The sequence below is a fragment of the Limulus polyphemus genome, unplaced genomic scaffold, assembly GCF_000517525.1.
Source record: "Limulus polyphemus unplaced genomic scaffold, Limulus_polyphemus-2.1.2 Scaffold4981, whole genome shotgun sequence".
Lineage (NCBI taxonomy): Eukaryota > Metazoa > Arthropoda > Merostomata > Xiphosura > Limulidae > Limulus > Limulus polyphemus.
In genome coordinates this window covers 15,332-23,721 of record NW_013670591.1, presented here as the reverse complement: position 1 = coordinate 23,721, position 8,390 = coordinate 15,332, and the positions used below count along the sequence as shown (strand labels likewise).

Sequence of the window (8,390 nt, the reverse complement as noted above, 5' to 3'; positions counted from 1 at the left end):
TAATTACAAGTAGTATACATCTTTAACATGTACAGTTATCACTTCTCCCATCCCTCTGTATACCACTATTCTCCCCTTCCAAGTAATTACAAGTAGTATACATCTTTAACATGTACAGTTATCACTTCTTCCATCCCTCTGTATACCACTATTCTCCCCTTCCAAGTAATTACAAGTAGTATACATCTTTAACATGTACAGTTATCACTTCTTCCATCCCTCTGTATACCACTATTCCCCCCTTCCAAGTAATTACAAGTAGTATACATCTTTAACATGTACAGTTATCACTTCTTTATAGGATATGAATATTTGCCTTGTATCCTTTTTCTGCTTTTATTGGTCCACTGCAGTAGGGAAAACAGTAAAATAAATTTTCACACCCTTGTTTACTATGTTCTTCATCACTGGAATACCTGCGAACAAAACTTTATCTCGTGATAACCAATCTCTTGCATAAAAGTCTCCAGACCTCTCCTGTCGTCACAGCGATCAATTTTAAAACATGACGTCAGTGAGAACGATATCTTCCAGAAAATTCCGACGGTTACTCGTGTACGGAAGGATTTTGGTCAATAACATGGGCCTATGAAACTAAACTTCATAAAAGTTGTTTTGGTTTTAATAACGGATTTTCCATAATTCAGCTACGCGGATTTCGAAAATAATATTCATTTTTTTCTAGCACGTAAGGATTTTTTACAAATTGGGAAGAAGAAAATACTCTTACTTAGATCAAGTTATTATTTCGTTTACCACAATGAACATTTTTTATTATTATGTTTGTTATGTTTAGGTTCTAGAACGATCGATAAGACTCTCACGTCGCGATTGGTCTAGAGAAATCTGTAGCCAGTGGTTGTCAACATTTTAACCATAACAAAATATGCCCCGATTTCAATGAAAATGATTCATTTATGTAAAAGGTACATATGACGCTTTGTGAAAATTCTGTACGTGATGGAGAAAAATGGATATCATTTTCGGATTCGGCTTACAGGAATTACTGTAGAAAATGTAAAAATTTCAAGACAATAAAACCATCGCAGGCCTGTGTAATTTAACGATCTGTGAAGGCTGCTTCTGGGAATCGGTGATTAGATTGATAATTGCTTTAGGTGTTTCATTTTCCAGAGAAAGTTCCTGCACAAGCGCCCCCTGTTATTTACGAGAGATATGCCTGCAAAAAAAAAAAAAGAAAATAAAGGAGAAGTTTTTGTATTTTATGAGTTTTCACAACTTTTGTAAATGTGATAATAGTCACCTTAAGTGTTACCATACCAGAAGGAAACCTATTTCAGTGCTGAACACACTTCAGAAGTAGACCTTACTCGTACTTTCGTAACTGTCATTTAATGTTTTTAAACCGTTGCAGGCACTTATCATGCTGACCTGGCGTGGCCTTGTGGTTAGCGTACCCAGACTGTAAATCCAAGGTTTCGTAGTTTTGCATCCCGTTGTCACATAAATTCATTCCCCAATTTGGGGGTCTATAGTGTAAATCAATTATCAGTGTTCGGTCAGATTAGAGACGCCCAAGAGTTGACGATGGGTGTTGTCGACTCTCTACTCCATCAGTTCGAAATTAAGGGCGGCCATGCGCAGATAACCCCTATGTAATTCTGTGCGACAATTCTAAAACAAACTTCTCGTCAAGTAGGACAACAAACAAATGTGACTGCAACGTCATAAGTCTCCCGGTGAGTCACTAAAATCTGAGGTTCAATTCCCCACGGCGGACACAGCTTTATTTGTCTCCCGGTGAGACAGCGGTAAGTCTACGGACTTACAACACTAAAATCCGAGGTTCAACTCCCCACGGCGGACACAGCTTTGCATGTCTCTCAGTGGGACAGTGGTAAGTCTACGTACTTACAACGCTAAAATCCGGGGTTGGATTTCTCGCGGTGGACACAGCAAATAGCCCAATGTGGCTTTGCTCTAAAACAAATATATAATAAAATGTCATAAAATTGATACCTTAAATAAGAAGAAATATTAATGTAGGAGTTTAAATAACATTAATATCACGATACCTTAAATAGCAGTAAACATTAATATCACAATACCTTAAATAGCAGTAAACATTAATATCACGATACCTTAAATAGCAGTAAACATTAATATCACGATACCTTACATAGCATTAAACATTAATATCACGATATCTTAATTAGCAGTAAACATTAATATCACGATATCTTAAATAGCAGTAAACATTAATATCACGATACCTTAAATAACAGTAAACATTAATATCACGATATCTTAAATAGCAGTAAACATTAATATCATGACACCTTAAATAGCAGTAAACATTAATATCACGATACCTTAAATAGCAGTAAACATTAATATCACGATACCTTACATAGCATTAAACATTAATATCACGATATCTTAAATAGCAGTAAACATTAATATCACGATACCTTACATAGCATTAAACATTAATATCACGATACCTTAAATAACAGTAAACATTAATATCACGATATCTTAAATAGCAGTAAACATTAATATCATGATACATTAAATAGCAGTAAACATTAATATCATGATACCTTAAATAGCAGTAAACATTAATATCATGATATCTCAAACGATAAGAAATATTAAAATGGTGACATTTTAGATATAAAGAAATATTAATATGATGATACCTTCTGTGACATTGTTCTATTTTACCAGATCTATAAAGCTTTAAACAAACAAAAAAGAAAGGTCTTTAAAAAATCTAGATAAAATATGACTCACGGTCTGTGACACTAGATGGCGTAGAGATAATTTGTTTATTACTTATTTTTAGCCTAACTTTTTTATTATAAATAAAATATTTTTTGTCAGCCTCCTCCTACCGCCGGATATTTAATAAAACGTTCCACCGTGTTTACTCAGTAGCTAAAAATATTTCAAGAAGAACAGGAAGTTAAAGGCCTGTTTTATCACAGCTTTAAAGTATGGCCATTAATCAAATTAAAAAATATAAATTCGAAATGTTTTCTCGAAGATAAACACTCGACCTCTGATCAAACATAGATACATATAACTTTTTCAAGCTGTTTTAAAGAAGAGTGTATTTTTTTTAACTTTATGTTTTTGTTTCATACTGAGAAACACTTCGGGCCAGATGTATTTGTTTTCTTGATTTAATTAACTTAATATGCATACAACGTACCTCGTATATTTGAAGGATAATTAAACACAAATCTGAAAAGTAAATAACAATACGTGTATGATAATACATAACTTTTTTTGGGGGGGGGTGATTGTTTAAAAGTTATACGAAACTGAGGTAATTAATTCTATCCTGGTTCATAATGAATCGCCTCCTAGTGGCAAGTCTGTTGACTTACGAAACTAGAGATCGAGTTTCGATATCTGTAATGGGAAGAGCACATATAGCCCACTGTGTAGCTTTGTGATTTACAAGAACCAAACCAAAATCACGATGAATTTAATTCTAAAGCTACACAAAAGGGATATCTCTACTTGCTCATCCCCAATATTGAGCTGATAGACTAGAGGGACGGCAGGTGTTCAACATTGCACACTGCAAACTTTAGGCCTACTCTTGAAGGATCGAATAATAGAAATGAAAGTCACTATTATAACACACCCATAGCTTTAAAGTGAGGAGTACAATTTTGGCAACAACGGGGCGCGATCCCTAAACTCTCTAATTTCACAATCTAAGTATGCTAACTACTTGGCCACTTCGTTTGACATTGTGGGGTTTTATCTTAACGTTTTTAATTCTGTTAAAAAGTTGAATTGCTCAAATATTTACTGGCATTATTATTTTTATAAACATTTTACATTTACATCTTCTGTAATAGTCTAGATCCTTCTTTTAATTCGATGTTAGCACGTTGGAAAACGTAGCTCACAGTTTGCGCGGACGAAAAAAAAATAGAAAATTTGTTTGATATTATATTTTTTAATATAAAAATGCATATATTATTAATGTCGAACTACTATTCGTTGCCATATTTATAAATCTCATATCGAAGATAATGTTATTTGAGCCAAGTCTGTACTCTGTATGTTTGTTTCAGAGTTGTTGAACAAAGCTGCTGAAAAGGCACATAGTCGCTCCTAATTTTGAAATGAAAGAAAAGTATTGAGTTAGTCAACAGCATCCAACGTTATTCTTGGCCTACTGTTACGACAACGGATTCACAGTTAGGGCACGTTAGTCATTAGGCCACTCCTGGTCCAATTCGATGTCATCGTTGTTGGTAAGGTTTGGCATGACGTGTTGGTTAGGGCTCTCGACTCGCAATCTGAGGGTCTCGGGTTCGAATCCCATCACCATACATGCTCGTTCTTTCAGCCTTGTGGGCATTATATTATGATGGTCAAACAAACTTCTCGTTGGTAAAAGAGTAGCTCAAGAGTTGGGGGGTGGGGGTGTTGACTAGTTGCCTTCCCTCTATTCTATCACTTCTTAATTATGGACGGCTAGCGCAGATAGCCCAGGAGTAACTTTAAGATTTGGGAATTGATCAGATCATTATTATCCTTACATTACACGAATAAAACCATAATAAAAATAGATACACTAAATGTGAACCAACTTGAAGTCACCATCTATGGACATCTACGAGGTCAGACTACCCCAAAACTAATGTCATTCAGACAAGTTTCATTCTAACGATCACAAAAAGACATAAAAAAAAAATAATTTAAAAATCTTTCAAATGTTATAAGCATATAAAGCTTTCCGTTAAAGTAGTAACAGTTATTAAACGTCAATAATCTCTAAGCTCAAATTTCATTACGTTGGCCTAATGAAAATGTAAATCGTATAATAGACGTTCCGAAAATATCACTTTTAAAGTTAGCTGTTTCTAGACCTTTGGGATTTACCTCGTTATAATGTTATTTTCTACCTTACATGTTTTTTGTTTTTTTTTTGTACGTGACAGATGCGTTTCGTCTTTTGTTAAAAAAACTTTTTTTTTTTAATTTGTTAATTTTTGCATTTTATTGTTTGTTCCTGAATAAACAAAAAACATATGAAACTTCGCTTAGACCTTTCCGAGACTTTTTCTAGCCGTCAGATTTATCTCATTTTAATCTACATATGAAGCATCATATTAGTTGTTATCATACCGTAAATAAAATAGTAATATGTTATTTCAGGTCTTAAAACTTAAATATGTATATATATACACATACATACATCTGCCCAAAAAAATTGTCCCCTGCGATACTGTCTTACGCCCTTATCACGGTCGTCGAGCGAAAAAAAACAAACATTAATGTGGTTTCGGATATCAGACTACAGGTGGCGTTTTACAATAATTACTGACATTTTATTTCCCTCGATGTAATTGTAACACTCATGAGATAAATACTTATTATTGTGTTGAAAGACAAATAAGACCTATAAACAGCATTTACATATCTGTAAACAAACAAAAAACATGCATTACTTGTTTAATAGCAAGTATTAATATAATACACTAATATATTATATTATATATTCTTATTTTAATTTATGAACTTCACATTCTACGTTTCCCGAGTTCTTAAAAGACATTACGTGTGAGTTCTAAATAACCTTTACTCGACCAATGTCACCCTGCCGAACTTTTTCTTTTGTACAAGGGATACATTTTCCATATATAATAAGATAGTATTTGCCCCCTCCATTGGCGCAGCGGTGTCTGCGGACTTACAACGCTGGAAACCGCGTTTCGATAGCCGCGGTGGGCAGAGCACAGATAGCCTATTGTACAAACTTGTGCTTAACTACAAACAAACAAATAGTATTTCTAATAAAAATAATTTGATCCCTTTAATTTAAAAACCAATTATACTCGGAATTTAATATACTTTATATTTCCTCTACAAATAATATATATATTTTTTTAAATCTCAGCGACATCTTATGGGCTAAACGATCAGATAATAGCTATCCCTAATTCAGAACTGCTGATCAAAGGAGAAGTAATCAGCAATAACGTTTGCTGTTTATAAGGCTACTGTGAACTGAATGGCAGGATTTTACTGAAAACTTGAAACTTTTGATTCACAGCCCGGCATTCTTTCCGCTAGGCCATGCCCGACACTCCTCGAAAGGCAAAATAATGTCCCTTAAAAGATGAGGTGCATAATAGTGTTTCAACCGCGCTATGTCCACCATATTTCAAGGGGATAATCAAAAGTGTAGGGTTAAAAATGTAATAGGCCTAATACTAATATCCTAGACAAGTATCATTAAATGTTTATGCTAAATGTCAATGGCAACCGTCAGCCTCGTGAATTTCCGATACAGAAAAATAGATAAGGTGGTCTGAGAACAAGAGTAATCAGAGAGATTACATTCCGCCGCTCCTTTTCGAGATTGCATGCGTTTATGCTGGATAACGTCATATTACACCTTCGAAACCTCAGAAAACCTTCTCAGACCCAGAATTATCAACGATCCAGATCATTCTTCGTAGTGTAATGAGGAGTCTCGACCTTAATAAAGTTACTAACCCAAAACCGCGAAAATGCCATATCTCCCCCATTATAAAAAACAAAAAAAATGCTTCAAATTTGGGGAAGATCGTCCCATACTGTCTTCCCATCGTGTGTAAAATTTTTGTGTACATCGGTATATTAGTTTGCGAGATAAGCGCGTGGAAACACAGACAAATACACACGTGGACTTGATTGCATTACCTTCGCCCCCGCCCCCTGCGGGGACGAGGGTAATGAAAATGTTTGAAACACTATATTATGAAATGTTTTATTTCTTTTTATATGATTTGAAAATCCGTGAAGGCTACAGCTCTATCTATATCTGTTCGACTTGTTTATAAGTAACCAAACATATTACGTCGACGGTTATTTTCGTGTTCTCCGTCTCTTTTGGCGTGCATTAGCGCGTAACTAAGACGGAAGCCATAGCAACAAAAATTATTAAGCGTCGTCTAGAACAGAGTAATGATAATAGCGAATATGATATTTAAAAAAGGTGTAATAACATATTATAATTTAACTAAAAATATCTATATCTAGACGAAATTTAAAGTTAATGTTTTATAGCTCAAAAGCCAGATAAAACCTTGTAAAAGCTGGTGACTGCTCTCTCTATATATGCAAATAATTTTCTTTATATTCACCAGAGGGCGCTACTATAAAACATAAAGCCATTTATCCTTCCTAACTATTCCACACAGCAATGTGTATCCCGTCGTAAGACCTAAACGATCTAAATCGTGGTAGCTGTGATCCGTGCAGGTGACTGTAAACATGAGGGATCGTTACGAATAAGTTGTTTAAAAGAAGTGATTAGCCCGTTCAAGCCTGTGAGTACAGGAATTAGCGCGGGACCACTGACTGTTTCAACGTGATTGGGATAGGATCGGAAGTGGTAAATATTTGTTGTTGTTTTTTTTTTTCATTTATAAAATTTCGTACAAATCTTCATTTTATAAAAATATATCTCATGTAAATCTACTATTTTCAGGTCGTTAAAACCGAGCTTGTTACAAAAACGATATAGGGATTAGCGAACTCAAACGAAATTCATTCAGAATTTTCAAAACAAACAAAAAATGTTTCTACATATTTTAGAGAACATTTATTCCTATTTTTACACGCATAAATAAAAATTGCTTGTCTAACAAACCTTTTTCTTGTTATTTTAATCGTTGTCAAGTCCGTATTTTCGATATTTAATTTCATATACTCTTTACGTCAACCGCAGACATTTGACGTTTTCTCTACCCTAAGTTTCCCCATGTTTTAAAACGCTTAGAAAAAAAATCCAACAATTAAGATGACAATCAGAACAAATAAATAATATTAATAGTGTTCCTGAATGCAAATTTGTATTTTTGTCCTACAGCTGTTGAAGATAGATGTAATACAAGTAGGCCCCAACCAGCCGTTCGAAACTTAAAAGTTACTCAAAGGCCTAATACGCTTATCAGAGGCACACGCGCGATTGTTTAAATGTTAACCAGAAAAGAAGAGGAGGAAAAAGTCAAACGCACCTGACCCTACCAGAAGAAAACTTATTATCAGAAGATAGTATTAAATATTTCTCTTTACTATTTTGATTTTACCTACAGAACATCTAGACTATTTCCTTAACAGATGTAAGATGATATTATTGTTACGTCTCCGTTTGTTAATTGATTTTTCCGTAACTTCGTTCCGACGAACCTTTAACGACACAAGTCTTTACTTAATAAAACTGGTTTATTCTTTCCGAATATAACTTTACGATACACTTAATTTCAATATTCGCGCTAAAACAAACAATATAACGAACGGACGTTAACTTCAACAATACGTCTCTCTCTGACCGCAGTTCAATTACTCATTACCTACACACACACACTACATTATTACCGTCACGTTGTCACCCTCTTTTATATACCAGG

The 8,390-nt window shown here is 34.3% G+C and overlaps 1 long non-coding RNA gene across 2 annotated transcripts in view; it reads left to right on the top strand.

Annotated features, from left to right (window-relative positions):
* LOC106471949 overlaps positions 1-8,390 on the top strand; it is a 52,592-nt gene that overhangs the window by 35,453 nt on the left and 8,749 nt on the right. For both annotated transcript variants that reach the window (XR_002613383.1, XR_001291569.2), the window contains exon 3: positions 7,179-7,372. This is a non-coding gene — a long non-coding RNA (uncharacterized LOC106471949). The remainder of the gene's footprint in view (positions 1-7,178; positions 7,373-8,390) is intronic.